This window comes from Cydia fagiglandana, chromosome 4, assembly GCF_963556715.1.
Source record: "Cydia fagiglandana chromosome 4, ilCydFagi1.1, whole genome shotgun sequence".
In the NCBI taxonomy this organism is placed as follows: domain Eukaryota; kingdom Metazoa; phylum Arthropoda; class Insecta; order Lepidoptera; family Tortricidae; genus Cydia; species Cydia fagiglandana.
Window position 1 is genome coordinate 5,513,453 of NC_085935.1, and position 22,392 is coordinate 5,535,844.

General features: G+C 39.1%; 1 protein-coding gene across 1 annotated transcript in view; it reads right to left on the minus strand.

Moving 5' to 3' along the window:
- The window catches only part of LOC134663515 (NADH dehydrogenase [ubiquinone] flavoprotein 1, mitochondrial-like), a 219,710-nt gene that overhangs the window by 111,150 nt on the left and 86,168 nt on the right, over positions 1–22,392 (minus strand). The gene's annotated exons all lie outside the window — the stretch shown is intronic.

Below are 22,392 nucleotides of genomic sequence, written 5' to 3' on the forward strand. Positions count from 1 at the left end.
TCACAATTTCTATAGCCCTCTATAGCCACATAATGCTCTATAAGTAGGTACATAGTCAACTATGTTATAATTATAAATTTTATTCAAAATTGTCGCGAAAATAGGCATTGACTTGTTGCAATAAGACTCAATGCCTCCATACATTTTATCTTGTTTTTCTCATCACATCGTGCGAGGGGTCACACTGAAAGGGGTACAGACGTAAAATGATATTTGATAACAGTTATCAAACTAACCCTTGTGTACACATGTAAATAGTAAGTTAACTCTATTATTAGTACGTTTACTCGGGTAATTCCGAATGTCAAAAACTGTCGGATAATTCCGAAAAGAGACTTTTATTATGATGGAATTTAGGGTGATTTTCATCTGAATTTCGGAATTATCCGACATTCGGTGTTACCCGAATACACCTTAAGTATATTAATAAAATCAAATATTTTATAAGAAATGTTTGAATTATTTAACCGCATGCGGAATAATCACATGATTTTAATTACATAGGTTGGTATGCCATCTGTCCAATATCTTGGTCCAATGTGTATTTGCATCTTAAATTTTGCTTAATTAGAGAGTGAGACGCGATGCACATTGGACAAACTGCCGTATTTGAACTTCAAGATATTCACAAGAGACGACAACGTACTAGATCCATTCTAGATACGTTATAGTTTAGATATCAACTAGTTCTCTTTTGCAGCGCAATTCGGGCAACCAATGCCACTTTTACGTTAGAGTAAGATATCTATTAGATGTGAATTGGATCTCTAAGTCATATCCTGTGGAAATCGTTCAAGAGTATCTCCAGAATCGAGCAAATCTCAAATTTGACAGGTTAGATCTTAAACATATCGTTATCGTATCTTGGTGATGTCTAAAAGATATCTAATAGATGGCTATTTCAAAATCCGAATCGGGCCCAAAGAAATTGGACAAGTGGAATACCACCCTTATCTGTGTGCGCGACAGTAGCACTTGGCGGCTTTGGGAAACTTATTTGACAGTTAAGGCCCACTTACATACATGGTGCGAGAACTCGCATGCGAGTTTCATTACATTGCGGTATTTGATTGGTCGGCTGAATTGGATGTAACCAATAGTAGTCAATGTACAGTCAACGGTAAAAATATGGGTGTAGACAACTTACTCAAAAATATGTCCCATAGTTCTTAATTCACTGAGACTTAAGACTGACTTAAGAGTTATGGGACATATTTTTGAAATGATTTGTACACCCATATTTTTACCGTTGATTGTAATTAAAATCGCATACGAGTTCGCGCGTCGTCTAAATCAGCCCTTACGCTACGTCTTACGTAGGCGAACAACGCGCGAACGCGGCGCGGCGCGGCGCGGCGAAAGCGGCCGCCGCCGCGCCGCGCCGCGCCGCGCCGCCTGACATTCGCGTGCAAATCGCGCCGCACCGCGTTCGCAACGAGATCGCTTACGTAGGACACTTCTATGGGCATCAAAGGATTGATTTCGCCGCGCCGCGCCGCGCCGCGTTCGCGCGTTGTTCGCCTACGTAAGACGTAGCGTTAGAGTATGTGCGGAAGGAGAAGAGTCGTGAAATGTATGGAATCCAATACATTCTACGACTCTTCTGTCCGCACCACGTCCGCACATACCTACTCTAGCAGACTAACATTCATGACACTGTATTTAGTTAAATTATGTTTTATCCCTTTCTTACACACACATAAGTCAAAATGACAGATAAAGACAAACGATTATTAGCGAATTGAGGCTTGTAGCGGGTTTATGAATAAGGGAGTTAAAATTCAATAGTAATAATATTTTGAAAATTAGATCTCTATTTATTGATTATTTTATTGATTTCTATCATGGGAGAGACTAAAGCTCACAGACTCCGTTGGTTGGGCCACCTTGAGAGAATGGATGAAGATCGGAACGTGAAAAGAGCATACCTGGGCCGTCCAGCAGGAAGACGTCCTATCGGACGCCCCAGATATCGCTGGTGCGACATGGTGGAGGCGGACCTGCGCGGACTTCGAGTCAGCAATTGGCGAGAGGTCGCACAGGAGCGAGAAAAGTGGCGCTGTATTGTGTCGGAGGCCAAGTCTCATTTTGGGTCGCTGAGCCAACGGAGTAAGTAAGTAAGATCTCTATTAGTTTCACAGAAAATTCTAAGTCGCCCGCAAAGAATACAATACTCACTAGTCGGCCGGGTTATATTTGGCCACTTTGGTTGTCACTATCTATTGATGCTGACTGTACTAATTAAAAATAAAAATGTCACGCAAGCCTAACCACAGACCTAAAAACGCTGTATGGGCGTGACATCAGTGCAGTAAGCTTTTTTATTCGTATGAGGGCCAAGGTCCGTCAGTTGTGATCATGACATGACAGCACGCATAGAGATGGCAGCGGTGATCGATTTCAGTAATCAACATTGACCTCCTTGCTCCATTCATCGTTTTATTCGCCGCCCGATTAATTACGCAAGCTCTTAACCTGTTGACGCGTGCCAAGCTAAACTCCACTTTAAATTGCAGTAGTCAGGGTCTAATTTCAACTGAGCGTAAATAATTATTTGCGTTGATTGGGAGGTAACGAGTTTCGTTTGTTTAGTGGTTTTTCGATAGATGCCGCTGTCAACAGTATCAATCAAGATATCAAGTTAATGCAATGTAAATGACCTTTTGAATGGCGCGACGCCTAAAATGGTTGCATATGGAGCCCATAAGGTTGCGTTGTTAATTTAATTTTACCTTTAACTTTTTTTTTACAGATAGGTACATGATCAAGCCAAATCCAATAAACTCCAAGCTATCATTATATTCATTATAGTACATATAGATGCAGCTACAATTCTCTTGTACAATCTCTTGCACAACGAAGCGTTCAAAAATATATGACTCGTAAATATGATTGTGCCTAGTACTTTTGCACTTCATTGTGCAAGTTATTACGGGTGGGTGACTGTACAGTCAAACTGCCGTATTCGAACTTCAAGATATTTACAAGAGACGACACGTACTACTAGATCCATTCTAGATACGTTATAGTTTAGATATCAACTAGTTCTCTTTTGCAGCGCAATTCGGGCAACCAATGTCACTTTTACGTTAGATAGAGTAAGATATCTATTAGATGTGAATTGGATCTCTAAGTCATATCTTGTGGAAATCGTTCAAGAGTATCTCCAGAATCGCGCAAATGTCAAATTTGACAGGTTAGATCTTAAACATATCGTTATCGTATCTTGGTGATGTCTAAAAGATGTTTATTTCAAAATCCTAATCGGGCCCAAAGTGAAAGATATGTTATATCCGAAACTACGACGCAATTTTTATATTTAGATACCTACACTTACCTATTAAATTAATTATCTAGGTAGTTGTAGTAAGATTCTGTTCGTAGGTGCTTGTTAAGCTTTATTCTAGGAGTGCTAAGGGTAAGACAGCGGTCGGCAACCTTTTAGCAGCCAAGGGCCAAATAGTAGTTACCGAAGTTGACATCACGGGCCGCACTTTGTCAATATTTATGACTTTATCAGACATTGTCGTTTGTCAATATTACATACAAAATAGCCAGGGAGACTCGCGGGTCGCATGTGAGATATTCGCGGGCCGCAGGCGGCCCGCGGGCCGCTTGTTGCTGACCGCTGGCGTAAGAGATTAATTATATTAATTTGTAACTTAAACCCTACTACAAGAATTAACGTAACGGTAACAAGCTGATTAACAAATACAAATGAATAATTACAGTTGCGTAATGACAAGCAATTAGTGTACAAGGCCTATGGTATGGTAGAGTTAGACCAAGATAAATCTGCAGTTATTACATTTATTTTAACTTTAACTGGTTTATTCAAACCACTGTCAACCTATATAGTTCGTTTTTTTAGCATTAGAAAGAACTCCACAGAAGCAAGCGAGCAGTTTTTATCAGGCTCTTTAATTGTTAATAATTATTGAATTATCTAATGTAGCATGGTCAATACATAGAATTTACTTCAAATTATTACCGCTAAAAGTGCCGGATTTGGAACCACAAGCTTACTTCTGCGAAATTCTTTCTAATGCTAAAAAAACGGACTATAGGAATATACAGGGAAGAGAAGTGAGTTATTTATAGGTAAGTTTAATCGACATAAACAAAAAAACACATGTTAACTTTGTTAACCAAAAAATATTTAATTATTGTTTAAAATGTTAACAGAATGGTGGCCGCTTTCAAATAAATGAAGCGCCTGGCGTCCGTTGGCTCGTTGGGTGGACGACATCCGGAAAATTGCGGGTCACTTCTGGATGAGATTAGCTCAGGACCGGGACAAGTGGCGTACAAGAAGAGAGGCTTATGCTCAGCATTGGGCGATAAAAGGGTTGATATGATGATGATGAAGTTTAATCAAGAAAATTGCAACTAAGTATACTTAGAGCTTTCTATAGAACTAGGTAGGTATATGATGAAAGCGGATAGTTATATTATAAGGTTTTTATTTATGATAGGTACAGCAGGAGGCAAACGAGCAGACGTATCTCCTGAAGGTAAGCAATTACCATCTCCCCATGGGCACCTGCAACACTAGAGGACGCAAGCGCGTTGGCGGCCTTAAATATCGGATTAGTTATGCCCTGATTTATGGAAGATTTGAAGGTCGTATTGGTACGGAAACGCCGGCGTCCTGGTTCGTAAGCAGGGTCTCTACCGACTATTAGGCTAGGAGACCCTCAAAATACAGGGTGCTTTTGTTATCACTGACCTGATCTGAAGGGTGAATAATATATGTAGGTCATACTGAACAACTGTTACTATGGGGCCAATCCTGAAATCGGGAAAAAAATTCGGTGAATCAGAGTCAATGTTTTATACATAGACCAGCTGATTTTTTTTTCGCGATTTCGGGGTTGGCCGCATATATAGTACAGTCAGCAGCAGAAGTTGCTAAGCGGGACAGGTGTCAAGGTAATTTTCATCTCTATGACCTAGGCACATATTCATCCCTCAGAGTTTTGTTAGTGAGAACAGTAGCACCCTGTAGGTATATAATATATATAAATAAAGCACAGCAGTAGTGTTAACCCTACATGAATCAATCGGTTGAAAAATAAACTGGTTCGCTCAATTATTGTACTTTAATTAACTAATTACTTGAGTAATTGTTTCTCGTAAATGCAGCGACGGACAGGTTTGTCTTAACACGTGCCTGATTGTGTCACAGATTATTTTAAAATGTAAAATTACTAAGTCGCATTCGTTTTAAATGCAATTATAACCTTTATTAATAGAATTGTGGGCCTATAATCGCGTAAACAGTGCGTGGATTTACGACGCCGAATTACTTAAAAAAATGGAATAAAATAGACACCAAAGAGCCGTGTCCCTTAGGCACTTATGATTTTTAAGTAAATTCTAATTTGCATTTCCTGATCTTCAAAAAAGATATTGCATCAGCATATTTAATAGCCTAGTCTCATTTCTACGAGTAATTCTGACTAAGTCCAAATTGTATACAGCAGTGGTTCCCAAAGTTGACTGGGCTCCGACCGACCAATCTAACAGACCCACATCATGGACCCACCCCACCTCTTGGCAGTCTTAAAAAGGGGCATAAAATATTATTGGTACTTATCGCTCAGATCGGAATTTCGTCTTATGTTTCAGGCCTACTCAATATTCACTCGCGACTCGCGAAGTCGCGAGCCACCAAGTCGCGACCCATAGTTTGGGAAACGCTGATATACAGTAAGTACCTAGGTTTTTGATATTGTTGGATAAGACCTGAGTCTTCTGCTTTAAGACTTAACATAGTTTTCCAGACTCTAACTTGATTCTTTTCAACTTATTAGAGACCGGAGTCCTTTGTAGAGACTTGAGTCCTTTTCAGAAACTCAATTTTTACAAAATGTTTCGAAGTATTTAACGAAATTATTAGGTAGGTACGCAAATCATATCATAACGCCTATTTTATTTACTGTTAATTTAGATAAAACCTACAACATTATTGACGGAGTCTTTATTCGGAGGTTCGAGTCCTTTAAGTTGGGTTTAAAAAAATCACAAAACGTTTCGACCCTGAACTTTAAAGACGCGGAAGATTTTAAAGCGCAGTATCGTAAAAAGGAGTGTTCTTGAAAAAGTAATTACTAAATACTACAGGTAGGACCGTGGGCCTTAGGAGGCTGTATCTATGTATATTGTCTAGCTAAGTAAAGTAGCTACTACGTATGTCGGCAATGTACTTAGTCATATATGTATATGTAGTCTACAGTGCGTATGCGAGGTGTCACTTTACTCCACTTGACCATGAGTGTCATAAGATAGGCCACGATGACGTAAGGACGTAACCCTATTCCAGTATCACACCTTAATATTATTCCACATCTTCTGGATTTACACAGAAATTATAATTACTTATTCCCTGTAGGGATTTAAGCCCATTCCAGGCGTGGCTCACTCCGCGATTTCGTCACTTTGCTACAGTTTTCGACCCAAATTGGGGCTTGCCATAAGTGAGTCTTCTGTACCTAGTAAGTATTATTATTATTATTTATTCTGTGCCCATACTGTTAACTGTACATCGGTGGGCCTTATAAATTCCTTTTGTAATAAGGGCCCACCGATGTAAAGTGTCATTCTACGGAACTTGCTAACTATGTAAACAAAAGTCACTAGTAAATTCATCATTCAGAGATAATTTCAATATGGCGGTTTGTTTACATAGTTAGCAAGTTCCATAGAATGGCACTTTAAGTACCTACAGTTAGGAGTGTTGCTTTTTGTACTTACCCTTTAGCTAAAGCACTATCAGACTATCACAAATAACACCCAATTGATAAACCTCTCAATTTAGCAACAACAACCTCAATTAATGCCGAATCGACTCGATTAAGGGCAAACATATTTTGTCTAATAACTTCCCAAACCTAGTATCTCACTCCGCAGTAACTCTAAAATAGACTTTATGCCTTGTGTGATAAAGTTCATCGTTTATGTGACCGTGGAATAGATACGAGATTATGAAATCGGTAAATTTTTAAGCCTAGTTCGGAACCTAGCTGCCCTTGGGCAGCCGGCGACAAGTTTTAGATACACTTCAAATACTTGAGTATGAAACACCTTGAGCTGATTGACTTGGGTAAACATCATTTACTAAGGTATAGCCGCCATTACTTATATCGGAGCGGCCAAGGGACTAAAAATATCTAAACAAATGCTAAACAAGCACTAATAACGCCTTGACAATAGATGCGAGTTCAGGTATTTGTGAGCACCTTGGCCGCTCCGAATATATCATGATGGCGACTGACGGCTCGATTCTGGAAATGAATTAGAGATTAACTAGATACGATATAGTAAAGATATATCTTTACTATATCGTATGTGTATCTGCGCCAAAGAAAATCCATCTTTATTTTTATTTTTTATATTCTTGTGTTTAATATGACCTTGCAGTTTTGTCTATTTGCATATGCATAGGTACGCAAAATTTGAACCCATTCACACTTAATTATTAGGTACCTACTTATAAAGTAAGAAGTATTGAAAGTATGTACTTAGGCAAGCATAAGCACCTGGCCTTCTTAGGCGCAGGCTCCTTACATTAAGTACCTAATATCTAAGTATAAGTAGGTGCTTGCTTATAATTATTATACAGGATGGCCAAAAGATAAATGCATTCCCCTTGCTCTCCAAAAAATTACTCTCCCATAGAAAATGGACCAGCTAAAAAGTATGAAACAGCCAATTTATTTTTTCGCGATTGCGGGGTTGGTCCCATAGTAAAAGTTGCTCAGTATAATCCCAAAACCTCCCTGGCAACAGGAACCCACTTATTTTTTGGCCACCCTGTCCTGTAGATGCATAAGAATAAGAACCTACCACAGAAATATAATTTTCCGTGGAAGCGCTTATCTTATAAGATGGCGTTTGGATAACGACTGCGTCAGTGACGTTGCAACGTAATGCTACCGTCATCATTCGAATGTCACCTTAGCAACCTTCTGAATCCTCTAGAGAGTCTAGAGTCTAATGGAATGCTTTTGTAAACTTTCCATGTGTGAATCACCGGCATATTGTCAACAGGCTAGTAACGTAATTATTTTGGGGAATCTTTGCCAGATAATAAGGAAAACAGTCGTTTGTAAATGTGATTAGTGTAATGTTAACAGGGACTACAGGGAGCAATGGCGTAACGCTACGTCTTACGTAGGCGAACAACGCGCGAACGCGGCGCGGCGCGGCGCGGCGAAATCAATCCTTTGATGCCCATAGAAGTGTCCTACGTAAGCGATCTCGTTGCGAACGCGGTGCGGCGCGATTTGCACGCGAATGTCAGGCGGCGCGGCGCGGCGCGGCGCGGCGGCGGCCGCTTTCGCCGCGCCGCGCCGCGCCGCGTTCGCGCGTTGTTCGCCTACGTAAGACGTAGCGTAAGCTAGGCGTGGGCGAAGTGGGCCGTCACCCACGGCCTCGCGTGAGGCCCCTTCAAGCACAGTAAAAGAAATGGGCCTCGCAGATGCGACTTTCACTTGGGGTAAATTTGTTGTTTAACCGCTCGTGCTAATATTGATACCCGAGCAAGCGAAAGAGTCCAAAATTTGCCCCCGAGTGAAACACAAAATTTTTCACCGCACCAACCCGAAGCAAATATTGAATGTAAAATATCAAACAAAATCAAACCAAATCAAAACCAAACGAACGTTATTAAATATTTATCATCCAAAATCATCATTTAAAAGTCAATTCTACCGGCAAACATAAGAAAACAACTCAAAATTAGCATTTGATTACTTTGCCTCACATGTGAATAAAATGCAACTTTGCTAACAGTTTTTGAAGTGCAAAGTAAGCCTTTAATTCCGAGCTGCTGTGGTGAAAAGAGACAAAACCACAAAACAGATAGGTACAGAAATCAACCTACATACAAAGCGCGCTCGAGCAACGCACACATAGACACTGCTCACGGACACGATATCTCGGACCAGTTGGGACCAGTGCAAGCGCGAGTGCCATCCGCTTGAGACACGCGTCTGTGAACTTTTTTGTGCAATAATGGAGAAACAAAACAAAAAGTTATTATAACTGTATAGTGGACGGTTGTTTTAATTCAACATTAAACGGTGAGTTGTCGTTTTTTAAGCTACCAGTGGTTTCAGAAAGAATGCGTATGCGAATTTATTACATTGTACATGGGAATGCGAATTTATTACACTTAAAAATATAATAATCGTGTAATTCGCCAATCTCGGAATCATCGCAAGATATTTTCTGTGGCAAATTTGTAATATAAAAATGACATTAAAATTAAAATAGGTACCTATTTGAGTTATTAATGTTATTATTAATTTATATTTCCATTCTTCCCGTTTCATCCTCAACAATAAATCGAACAACTAAATACGAGATACGATACGATAGATACGAGTGCCACTACCACGATAGTTTTTTGTGCATAAGTCATAGTTCGCAACAATCGCAACCCTAGAGCGACCGCCGAGCGTAGGTATGAAAAGTAAAGTACATACATGTGATTGACTTCTGTACTTATCTATTTTGTGACAAAACGGCCTCGGCTCATGTTACATTAACTGACATTAAGACCTAATAATGACCTACCAGACCAGTCTATAACTATTTAGTAGCAAAAATGATGAACAAGAATATTTTTTTTGTTTTTCTTGTCTCTGGTAGATAGGTACAGTCGCCATCAGATATATCGGAGCGGCCAAGGTGTTCACAATATCTGAACAAGCACTCTAACGCCTTGATAATAGAGGCGTGCTCAGATATTTTTGAGCACCTAGGCCGCTCCGATGTATATGATGGCGACTGTACGTGTCCTAGAGCAGGGATCTCCCGTAAATAGTGCGCATTAACTATGTTTGCGAACTTTCCGTGTGTGAATCATCGACACATCAACAATTGCGATGATTTTGGGGTTACCTATAGTTATCTTTGCCTGACAATATTGACATACTTACAAGGTCAACAGTGCCATTTATTAACCAATCAAATTGGATTATAAGTAACTATTTTATAAATTACGGACTAACACAAATACCTCAGATGTTTATTTAGATACGATACGAGTAGATAATACCCAATATCTACGCCTTGCTGCTATAGTAATGTGGTAACTAAAGATACCTAAGGACCTACGATCTTCGAAATCGAAATTTCATTTTCTGCATCTCTTCCGCATATGCAAAAGCAAAAGGGTCAGATAACGTCGATATTCGCAGTAGATCCCCTAGCCAAACAATGAACGACAAAATTTTCTAAGTTTCCGCATGCGTGAATCATCATCATATCAACAACAATCAACAATGATTTTGGGGCAGTGACCACGTGACGATAGTCACTCGCACCAGATAATGAGGAAAACAAAACAACGGCGTCATTTATGACTAATTTGAATAGTTAAGTGCTTGACGATTCTGCGTAAATCAATATTTATGTTTATACCGTAATATTCCTTTTCCACTAGCCTACTAGGTATAGTCGCCATCAGATATATCGGAGCGGCCAAGGTGTTCACAATATATGAGCACTCGCTCTAACTCCCTGACAATAGAGGCGTGTTCAGATATTTGTGAGCACCTTGGTCGCTCCGATATATCTGATGGCGACTGTACTTACATTATTTGAAAGTTTTAACTGTGTGAGTACAACTTGGTGACTTTTGAGGGCTGTCATCCTGTCAACCATACATCCAAAACCAAAGGAAAGATATACTTATCTAGGTTTCATTCCTTTCATTATACTAAATAACAGGTACTAACATCCATAATACAGCGAATAATGTTTTAAATTCGAAACCAACCTGAGTATATAGGTAGCTAAACATCAACATTATTATTATTAATTATTATAGACGATAACGTGTTCAACCCGCAGAAATCCTTTTTAACCTCTTGGGGTTCAATGTCCTAATACTAGTACAAATTACCTCCAAAGAAATTTAAAACTTAATGAAATGGAATAAAATTTCTTTTATTTTGTTTCGTTCGATTTTAAAACAAAACAAATTCAACTCTATTTTCTAATACCGTTGATTCAAATTCGATTGCCAATTTTCCTTCTATGGTGGGCCGCTAGAGGATAAGTTGCAATTTATATTCAGGAAAAACACTCCCTTATAACGCACATGTACCTAATCAGAAAACCTATATTTCCTTTTTTCCGAGAACAATACAAACTCATGCACTGATTTGTAATAAAACAAATTATCCAATTTGTACCTTTACGCCTCTACTTTAAGGTCCAACTTCGTCTGACACAATAGCAGATGGACTCTATACATGAGTGACACGTGTTGTTACACTAACTATTAGCATATTTATCACGACTACGTCAACATATTTGTTCACAAGTATTCATTTTAATCCAGTATAATTTGAGCCGTCTATTCTTGATAATATTGCGTAGTTACAGTTCACACTTTTACTGGACTTTTGTAATACGATTTGTAGAGCTGTTGTAAGTAGAGCTAGCAAATCGTATTTATGTCATTTTATATATATCTAGTATATTTTGACCCGTATATTCGTAACAACTTTGTGTAGCCAAAGTTCAGACTTATAGGAGTCTGTACTCTACTGTAGCATGCTTGAGGAGAGCGTAGTTAGTAACAAAAACCTAGTAGGTACTTAGAGATACTAGAGATAAAGTTTAATAAGACGTGATAGATGAATCATTGAATAATGTTAAACAATATTTTCCATGTTCCCCGGTTTTTCCGTGTTATATTACTGTAAACTGAAGCTATCAAGATTTACATATGTTTTTCAAAATCTGCTTGAAGTTCAGCATCGAGACCTTCTTACTATCGTTTGGTTCTAGAACTTCTAGATCAATACATTAGTAATCATCGTTCTAACCAAGAAACCAACCCGCTGCCAAAAGGCCGCTCTCATAAAATAGAAGTTAAGCGTTTATTTAAAAATGATATGCTTAAAATATACATTTTTACCCAAATACTCAAATTGTAGGATAACTAATCATATTATGCTACACTACTATACTACAGCTACATACGATGCGTCATGACGCCAGGACTCTTGAATCTTAGATTTTTACCTGGAAAATTCAGACAACGTGCGCTTAGTCAATATGTAGTAGCTGTGAAAGCACTGACCGTTAAAAATGATGACATTGATGACAGTATTACCTATTGTATTGACCGTTAGTAGTGAGCGTATGACCTCATGTTAATAATGACATATGAGTAGGTAAAAGTTTGTAAAAATATAGAAGAAAGGAATTGCTGATATTAACTAGGAGTGGCGAGGTGACGCGATGACCGACATATTATCTAGATAATACGGCATAATAGGTAACGCTTTAAGGATGATACAGTTAGCATTAATAGTAACGGAACAAATAACACGCCACAAGTATCTGCCACCCTTGAATACTTTTCGAAATTCACCATAGTAAAGTAGCACCATATGTACTGTATATAACCTTTTATATAATTATAAAAGGTAATCATATACATCTATCTTGTTTAAATATTTCAGTTCAATCAGAATTATTCAGAATAAGACGACCCTGCAACAACTTCCACTGACCCCGGAAAAAAAAAACAATTGAACGTTAGCATTGACGCGGCATTTGATAGTGTGTGCTCTAGGGAAAAAGGTCAATGTATGACATGACTGTGTTAAATAGTCATATTATCGCTACAATTAAATCTACTGGCGGTCTAGCATGAGTTGCGTACTCGCGCGCGACTCCATACATCAAACGCGACTTCAAGTATAGTCTCGCGCCCGAGAACGCAACTTATGCTAGACCGCCAAAAGTAATGATAAAGAAACACAGGGCCACTTGCACCATCCCACTAACCCGGGTTTAACAGGTAAACCTGGAGTTACCATTTATTACCATAACCCCGGGTTTGTGGGATTAGCTTGTCTAAAGTAGGCCTAAAAACCAGTCCTTACACATTCACGCGCAATACAACTGAAATGTCAAATCTCATTGCGGAATTCGAATTTCGAATCGAGCTCGAAACAGTGACGTTTGGCAATACATAGTTGATTTTCGTTCAGTTGACGCAACATTTCATAAGAGTGAAATTCATAATATCGAGTGGCAATGGCAACTTGCCGACTGTCAAGGTCGTAACGCAGTATTGCATCTTCGTGGTTAACACCTTTTATTTGGCTTTAATTCAATTAGGTGTTATTTTAAATTTTAGTGTATAGTCGCACCAATAAAAGTCTGCAGCGGATTCGATAGCCCACGCAGTGTAAGTATTATGTATAATGTATACGTCATAATTTCATAGAAGTTTGACGTTAAAAATGACACTTGCACTGCGTGGACTATACTAACAATAACATTTTTAACGGTCGGTTAATACGTTATATGATCTGCAAATATCTGGGAGACCGAGCTTTGCTCGGAAAACATATAAAAACTCAAAAATGCGCGTTTTCCTAGAGATAAGACCTAGCTAGATCGAGTTATCGCCCCTCGAGTCTGTCTGTCCGTCTATCACAGCCTATTTTCTCGGAAACTACTGGTCCAATTAAGTTGAAATTTGGTACACACATGTAAATTAGTGACCCAAAGATGGACATGTTTTTTTATAATTTTAAAACACATAGGTTCGAAGTTAAGTATTTAAGAAAATAGCCAAAAAATTACCATTCCCCCCTCCCTTTATCTCCGAAACGACTGGGTCTAAAATTTAAAAATATACACAAAATAGTTCTTACCTATAGATGACAGGAAACCCTATTAGAAATGTGCAGTCAAGCGTGAGTCGGACTTATGTACGGAACCCTAGAAACGCGAGTCCGACTCCGACTCGCACTTAGCCGGTTTATTTACATAATTTTGATCTATTTGTATCTAAATTGCTCTTAAACTGTTGTATATTTTGGTACATACTGTATAAATGAACTACAGCATATTTAACTGGCTTTCATTCAATACCCCACACGTGTATGTGCAATGCATAGTTTGGGTGCAATATGAAATATTCGTAACGAGGCGGGAGCCATTTTGATGACGTCATTTCGCTGAAGTAGATGGCCGTGTTTTCCGGCAGTTTTTGAGACCCAATGCCATGCCCACATAAGTAGGTACCTACTAAAAGTTGGTAGCGGTTTCCGAATCTGAACTATATTCCCATAAGGCACAGTCCACTATTAACAAAAAGATAAATGTTAATAAGCAGGTGTTTTTTTAATTACCTACTGACTTAGTGCCTTGATATTTTAGGTAACTTATGTTAGTGTTGAAAACTTGACATTGTTTCTTAATGTAATAAAATGTAACAGCATATATGTAACGCTGTTAATTTAGTAAGTTTTTGATAAAAAATATTACTTTTACCATGATGTTATTAAATTTAATGTTTCATTCAATTTTAGAGTATTCATTATTAATAGTATTCGTTCTTGTTAAATTCTATAAATAGTGAACCATAATAAAATAAAAAGCAGCCGAAAAAAAGATAACCTATACGCAAAATTGTACAGTACAGGTTTCTACAAACCTACATTAAAAATTGTGTTTATTTACTTTATTCCCATATACATATATTGTAGGTAGGTACATCCACACATTTTTTTAATGAAGTAGGTAGGTACTTGATTTAAAGTAAACAACCGAGTTATTTTATAAATATAAATAGAATCCCTTTTTCCTTCTTATTTATAAATAAGGTCGCTAAATTACATTTACCTATGTAATTTCTTGCTCCCAAGAACCCCACCGCTAAATTATGTCTTTTCCTCCCACGACCGCAAACATTAGTAGGAACAAATGAGCACTTATACTGTGACTATACAAGACTGATGAAATAACTAGTCTGCCTAATTAGGGTTCCGTACCCAAAGGGTAAAACGGGACCCTATTACTAAGACTTCGCTGTCCGTCCGTCCGTCCGTCCGTCTGTCCGTCTGTCCGTCCGTCCGTCCGTCCGTCTGTCACCAGGCTGTATCTCACGAACCGTGATAGCTAGACAGTTGAAATTTTCACAGATGATGTATTTCTGTTGCCGCTATAACAACAAATACTTAAAAACAGAATAAAATAAAGATTTAAATGGGGCTCCCATACAACAAACCTGATTTTTGACCAAAGTTAAGCAACGTCGGGAGTGGTCAGTACTTGGATGGGTGACCGCTTTTTTTTGTTATTTTTTTGTTTTTTTTTTTCCTTATGGTATGGAACCCTTCGTGCGCGAGTCCGACTCGCACTTGCCCGGTTTTTAATACCTAGGTATACTTAATAAAAGGACCCTCTTTCGCTTCGACCCGTACAAATCTGGCTGTCCCGTGTTCTAATCCCCACCTTTTTGGGCTGTAAACACAGGGATCCCTACATTTTCACTGCAAGTGAAATTCTGCGTATTTTTTTATCAAAATGTACCTAAACTAAAACATATATCCCGCGCCGCGCCCTTCTTGACATTTCGCTAGTTTCGCTACTACCCCCTAATACCGGCGCGCCCAAACGGAATGGGAGCTCCTTATGTACCTTTTACTTACCTTTATATACCTAGTCGTATTTACTCACTCATCGTACGGTACGTATGTAACCAGCTTCTTACCTTAGTTTGTGGCGACAGTTTCTACGACTGTCCCTATTAACAAAGACCTATTAACTAGTCTGATAAAATAATCAGTGCACCATTAATCGCCTACACCACAATTAACATTGCTCGACTTAGCCTCACCAAATCCGTTCCTCTCTAATGCACCAACAAGTTTTCCTTGGCTATTTAGGCTCGCCAGTTGACTTTAAGTGACCTTGTTTAAAATGTTTAAATGCAAGAGCCTTATGCAGTAAAATTTTTGCAAACGCTTGCCAATGCAACTGGATTGGCCAATCGCGCGTTTAGGCTAGTAACTTATTCTCCCAAATATTCGTGTTGATTCTCTTTTTAGTAAAATAAGACACACTATTTTATTTGAACAAATACGGCCTGAGGCCTATAGCCGGCCTTGTTGATTTGGACCAAGTTAAGTTAGCAGCGATTTGATAGCCCAGACTGTACTAGGGTTGTAGGGTTATTTTAAACGTCATACTTCTATTAAATTATGACGTTTAAATAACACTTTCACAGTATAAGGGCTATCAAAATCGCTGCCAACCTGCCAACTTAGCTCGGTCTAACTCTTAGGCATAAAATATTGGCGTAAGTATACTTATATACCTAAATAAAGTTGTAACGCGGTAAGAGGAAGGTAAAAATGTAACTATAGGTAAACACTAAACAGGTAAACACTATAGTATATATCTTCAGGAATGTAAAAAAGAGTAAACAAAATCCACCCGCAAATGGCTTCTTAGGCTAGTTGAGGGAAGATGAAAACATTACATGATCAAATAAAATGTGGGTAAAGTCAGGTCGTTCAGTGACAGATCCAGGTGGTTTTGTATTTGGTTGGTTAACCAATAAATGTTATAACTACCCGAAGGTGTACAAATTATTTGTTTAATTTAATTTAAGTACCTACCTAAAGATACAGAGTATAGAGGAAACTATTTTGGCCACAATTAAACAATGATAAACAATCAAACAAATTTACATAGTAGGTATATAATTATTTCCCATAGCGATAACAATACAGAGCCACAATGTCAAAAAGGCACACGCGGTGAGATAGTGTGAGGTATCATGGCCAATGTTCACATGTTATTGAAAGTCATCACTTATTGTTGTTCAATTTGTAATTTTAGTCTGACATTAAAATTATGTTTACTGCATATAATTAGAAAACAGGTAAAAGTTAGATCAAGAAAAGTCTGCAACGATTTTATAGCACGCGCAGTGCAAGTGTTACTTTAAACGTCAACCTATCAGTCTTAAAAACAAATTTTATAAATACTTACACAAAAGATAAGAAAAACTTATAAGATATTGAATGGTATGGAATAGAATAATTTTACGGTTTAGACTCACTTGTTGTTAGTCACTCGCGCGACATGTTTCTAAACCGTAAAATTATTCAATGTTAGTATGTCTCACAACAGCTTAAATTCGGGTATGGAATAAAATTTTAACCTTTCATTTAGTTTAACCTTTCTTTGAGTTTAGATTTGGTAAGCGCGTGCTCTGCTGATGCTGCAACGGCCCAATTTGCATCTGACCCCGCTTTTTTATGCAGCAACTGCATGAGTAACCCTTGATTTAAATTAAAACAAAGGGTCGTGTGTCTGCCGTGAGTAATGCTCAAGATGAATCGCTGAATTTGAAGACAAAGGAAAATGTGCATCAAAAATTCTGAGTGGCTTAATGTAAAAATCCGGATTATTTAAAGGCTTTTGATGTATTTGTACACAGGTAAGTACTTTTTGAACTCTATAATTAATGCTTTGTTATTATATACGACGCCAACTATGACGAAATTTCTTAATAAATATGTTTATTGTACATTACCTTTTGTAATTTCACAACATTTTGCTGTTTCAAGTAAATCTTTTGACAAGGCAACATAAATAGCCTTATTGTTTGAAAATCATTGTCTTAATTCGCCTTTCAGTATCTATGAAACATCAAAAATACATATTAAATTTATTAAGTTTATCACTCACATTTTTTAATTCGAAAATTGGGAGTTAAGTATTATATTTATAATCGCAACCGAGGAACGAGTACGACAAATTATATTGACCCTTGAATCCCTAATCGATACACCTAATCGATCGAATTCTTCTTCTAATCTACCTTATATACTTTTCCCAATAATAAATAGTATGTATATATATATATATATATAGTTACAGCTTCAAGGCACCCGTTTCAGAGAACATGACTTTAAGTATTACTTGTGTAATATTAAAAGATACACGACGCTGTCACTTCTCCCGGCCCACCCACGACCTTATCTCCTCTCAGGCCGTGTCAGAGACAACATAAACTCATTAATTTACTATATAACCATGATAATTAAAGGGTAAACGAAAGGTAAATCTAATTTAAATTCACAAAACAACCGAAATAGGAAACACTTAAAAAACCAAGTCCCGGGAATGCTTAGGAGGCCTGACTAATACCCCTAATGTCGGGAGAACAAAGAATCTCACGCGTGCTACTTGGTTGAATCACCCGTGGGTCGGTGACGAAGCACTTTCAAGAATTCTATTGGGGTTGAAGAGTGTTTATTTTGAGACTGTTTTCTATGTGGACAACAGCGATAGAACACAACAGGGTAATAAAACGAAAGCAACGGTAGCAGGAATTTCGGTCTTCCGTTCGGAATTTACGAGATGGGATACCTATTTCAAAGATGATGAAATGTTTGAAAATGATGATGAAACTAGCTGCTGGAAATAAATAATTGCACCACGTTATATCGCTCTGCTGTATGCTGCTGGTATGATATTTAAAGATGGCGAAATAGATTGTACGTACATTAATGAAGGATACTATCCTGAAATCATTGGTTAACATTTTAAAGTTACACACCTTGATATAAAAAATCGGTTTGCTTTACAATATGAACTAATGACGAGGCTAGTAATAGTATCTAATTCACAAACAATACATGGTAATACTAGTTTAAGTGCTGAATAGGGCCCATGGAATTTTTATTTCATAAACTGATGAAATACCTACCTACCTTTTTCAGAATTGGGGGTGAATCATCAGCTGGTTGAACAAACCTATGATAATGAAATTGAGGGTATTTGAAAAACATTTCCATTTATTTAGCAAAGTTGCATATAGGGATTGCAATCCGGATTATTCGAACTTCGAAAATCCGGATTATCCGCCAATTTTTCAATCCGTTTCTAAATCCGGATTTTTAAACACAAATCCGAATTTTCGGATTTTTTGTTAAACTATTATACAATTGCCTTTTGCACCCTTAAAATGTTCTGATTACTGCAAATACGCGTCAAGCGGGTAGAGGGGGGGTTGCCTGGCTCACTCCCTGGCCTTGGGCCTTGAACAGCCTCATGACAAGCGCGGTGTCTGTGTGACTTCACGTTAAACTGAGTGTTCGATGTTTGGCTCAGGCGTCACCATGGCTTGGCTTTTCCGCGCGCGGCAGGCTCGTGCAACAAAAGCCGGATGCCGGATTAGTAGAAGAGCCGGCCGCATATTTTCTAACCTACTTGATACCACGATGAAATGCACAATGGTTTCCCATAAAAGTGATGCTAAGTCCGAATTCGATAGTCTGCCGCGGCGGAACTTGCCGAAAGTACGAAAAGGAAGGCCACTTCCGGTGTGAAAAAAGGGGGCTGATTTAACCCATCTGATACCGAAATAATAGTTATGGCAGCAGTTAGAAATTTACATGTAGACGCAGAAAAGCGAAATCTGCCAGTATTTTTTTGCCGGAAGTGCTTGGCAGACGCTCTCAAAGGTGGCCACCGGGACCCCTAATTTAACCCATCTGATACCACCATCCAGCACGCTATCACGCCAGCTGACGAAGCTTAAACGTCCCAGATGGCAGCATAGCGTCGAGCAAAGCGGAGGTTTTAGGCGAGATCGAGAGGTTCTATGGACAGTTATACACTTCGATCGCAAAGCCCGTTGACAGCTTGGTAGGAGATCCAAGAGCCAAGCTGTCCCGACATTATACCGAAGATATCCCGGACATCAGTCTGTACGAGATTAGGATGGCCCTGAAGCAGCTTAAGAACAACAAGGCGCCGGGCAAAGATGGAATCACTTCAGAGCTTCTGAGAGCGGGTGGAACACCGGTACTTAAAGTCCTCCAGAAGCTCTTTAATTCCGTCTTGTCCGAGGGCAAAACGCCTGAAACTTGGAATAGAGGCGAGGTGGTGCTGTTTTTCAAAAAAGGTGATAACAGCCTATTGAAGAACTACAGACCCATCACGCTTCTGAGCCATGTCTATAAGCTGTTCTCAAGGGTCATCACGAACCGTCTCGAACACAGACTTGATGACTTCCAGCCTCCCGAACAAGCCGGTTTCCGAAAAGGCTATAGTACCATAGACCACATCCATACGCTGCGGCAAGTTATACAGAAGACCGAAGAGTATAACTTGCCATTATGCTTAGCGTTTGTGGACTATGAGAAAGCCTTCGATTCGGTGGAAACATGGGCGGTGCTTGAGTCTCTTCAGCGATGCCATATTGACTATCGGTACTTCGAAGTGTTGAAGTATTTGTATAGTAACGCCACCATGTCGGTCCGAGTACAGGAGCAGAGCACGAAGGCGATTCCATTGCAAAGAGGCGTAAGGCAGGGAGACGTTATCTCTCCGAAACTGTTTACTGCCGTAATGGAAGACGCCTTCAAGCTCCTGGAATGGCAAGGACTTGGAATCAACATCAACGGCGAATACATCACTCACCTTCGGTTTGTCGACGATATCGTAGTCATGGCAAAGTCGATGGAGGAACTCAGCATGATGCTCGATGACCTGAACCGAGTTTCACAACGGGTGGGCTTGAAAATGAACATGGACAAGACGAAACTTATGTCAAATGCCAATGTGTGCCCATCCCAGTCTCTTTTGGGAACTCGGTACTCGAAGTTGTTGACTCTTACATCTACCTAGGACAAGTAGTCCAATTAGGTAGGTCCAACTTCGAGAAGGAGGTCAACTCGGTTGGGCAGCGTTCGGGAAACTACGTAATGTCTTTTCGTCCGACATACCTCAGTGCCTCAAGACGAAAGTCTTTAATCAATGTGTGTTACCAGTGATGACTTACGGCTCCGATACGTGGTCTTTCACTATCGGCCTCATCTCAAAATTCAAAGTCGCACAACGAGCTATGGAGAGGGCTATGCTCGGAGTTTCTCTAAGTGATCGAATCAGAAATGAGGAGATCCGTAGGCGAACTAAAGTCACCGACATAGCCCACCGGATTAGCAAGCTGAAGTGGCAATGGACAGGACGGCCACATTGCGCGCAGAGAAGATGACTGATGGGGTGGAAAAGTGCTCGAGTGGAGACCACGGACTAGCAAGCGCAGCGTAGAACGTCCACCCACAAGATGAACGGACGACCTTGTTAAGGCCGCCGGAAGACGCTGGATGCGGTTGGATCGCTTCCAACCGGTACGAATGGAGGTCCAAGGGGGAGGCCTATGTTCAGCAATGGACGTCTTATGGCTGAGATGATGATGATGATGATACCACCATGAAACCAATTCCAGTCGGTAGGTATGGACCCTCATGTCAGGAATATATAAGTCTGCCAAGGCTTTTCCTGCAGAAACACCTTGGCAGACGAGATTATGTGAGCATGGTCACCAGCGGTTACCCTACATCAACCCATCTGATACCACCATGAAACCAAATCATCCCTAAATGGGTGACACCCGGGTGGGCCGCCCCCGCTGCCCCCACCTAGCTACGCCACTGCATAAGACTATTACAGTAAATAAAAAGACTAATGTCTTATTAGAAAGTCGTTTTTTTTTTATTTATTCCTGGTACCATGAAAACATTCCCTAAATCCGGATTTTATCCGAAGTTCGGATTTCGGCGTGAAAATTATCCGAAAATCCGGATTTTGTAAAATAGATTCGGATTTGCAATCCCTAGACTTGCATATGAGGTTGAAATTGATGATGCTGTCTTCAACAATGCATCATGCCTTCGGTACAAATGGCTAAAGTTCACAGAAAAAAGGTAATTCCCCTAGATACAATAGCTAAGCTCTTAATAAAGGAATATGTATATGAATTGCTACTGCTGTATGTTGTATCCCCTTGCTGTGTAACTTTTTTTTTCTTATTAACTATTTGTTTACTGTATGTTATTTCTGTCTTTTTTCTTCTAGTCTGTTACCTTCCGTGATTCTTCTTACTTGATGGTCTCATCGGAAGATCAGCGCTGGAAGTCACCACGTCACCAGTAACATGCTGAGATGGGGCCATTTCGTGGCACTTTAATTTTGTTTTGTGTTTTCTTTTATATAATATATTGTACCGATTGTTTGTGCTTACGAATAAATCTATTCTATTCTATTCTATTCTACTGATACTGGGTGTTACGTCACAAACATCTTTTGGCAAGACCGTAAGTTAGTAGAACCCGTTAATTTTCAAATCGAAAATGAATAGACAGCTTGTAGATGATCCTCCTTCGTCATCATCATCATTGTAGATCATCCTTGAAGCTATCGACAGGAGATCGAAGGTATAAGATTGTGATCAAATGATTACCTAAAATCCTCTCCATAAACCTAAACTTAACCAAATTAAATGTAATGATAATTAGACAATTACAACGCTATTCATGAATTGAAGTACTTAAACGATTGTACTCGCGCGTATTAGAATCAAATCGGAAAAGACCAAAACAAATAATAAGAGTACTTAAATAAGATAAGTCTTGTATGAACGATAATGATAATGAAAACAACACACCAAGTCATATTGATCGAATTCAATCAAGCTAGTTAGTTATCTGAAAACAACCTACCACCTACCCTATAAACACGACCTATAAAAAGAATCGTTTTTAC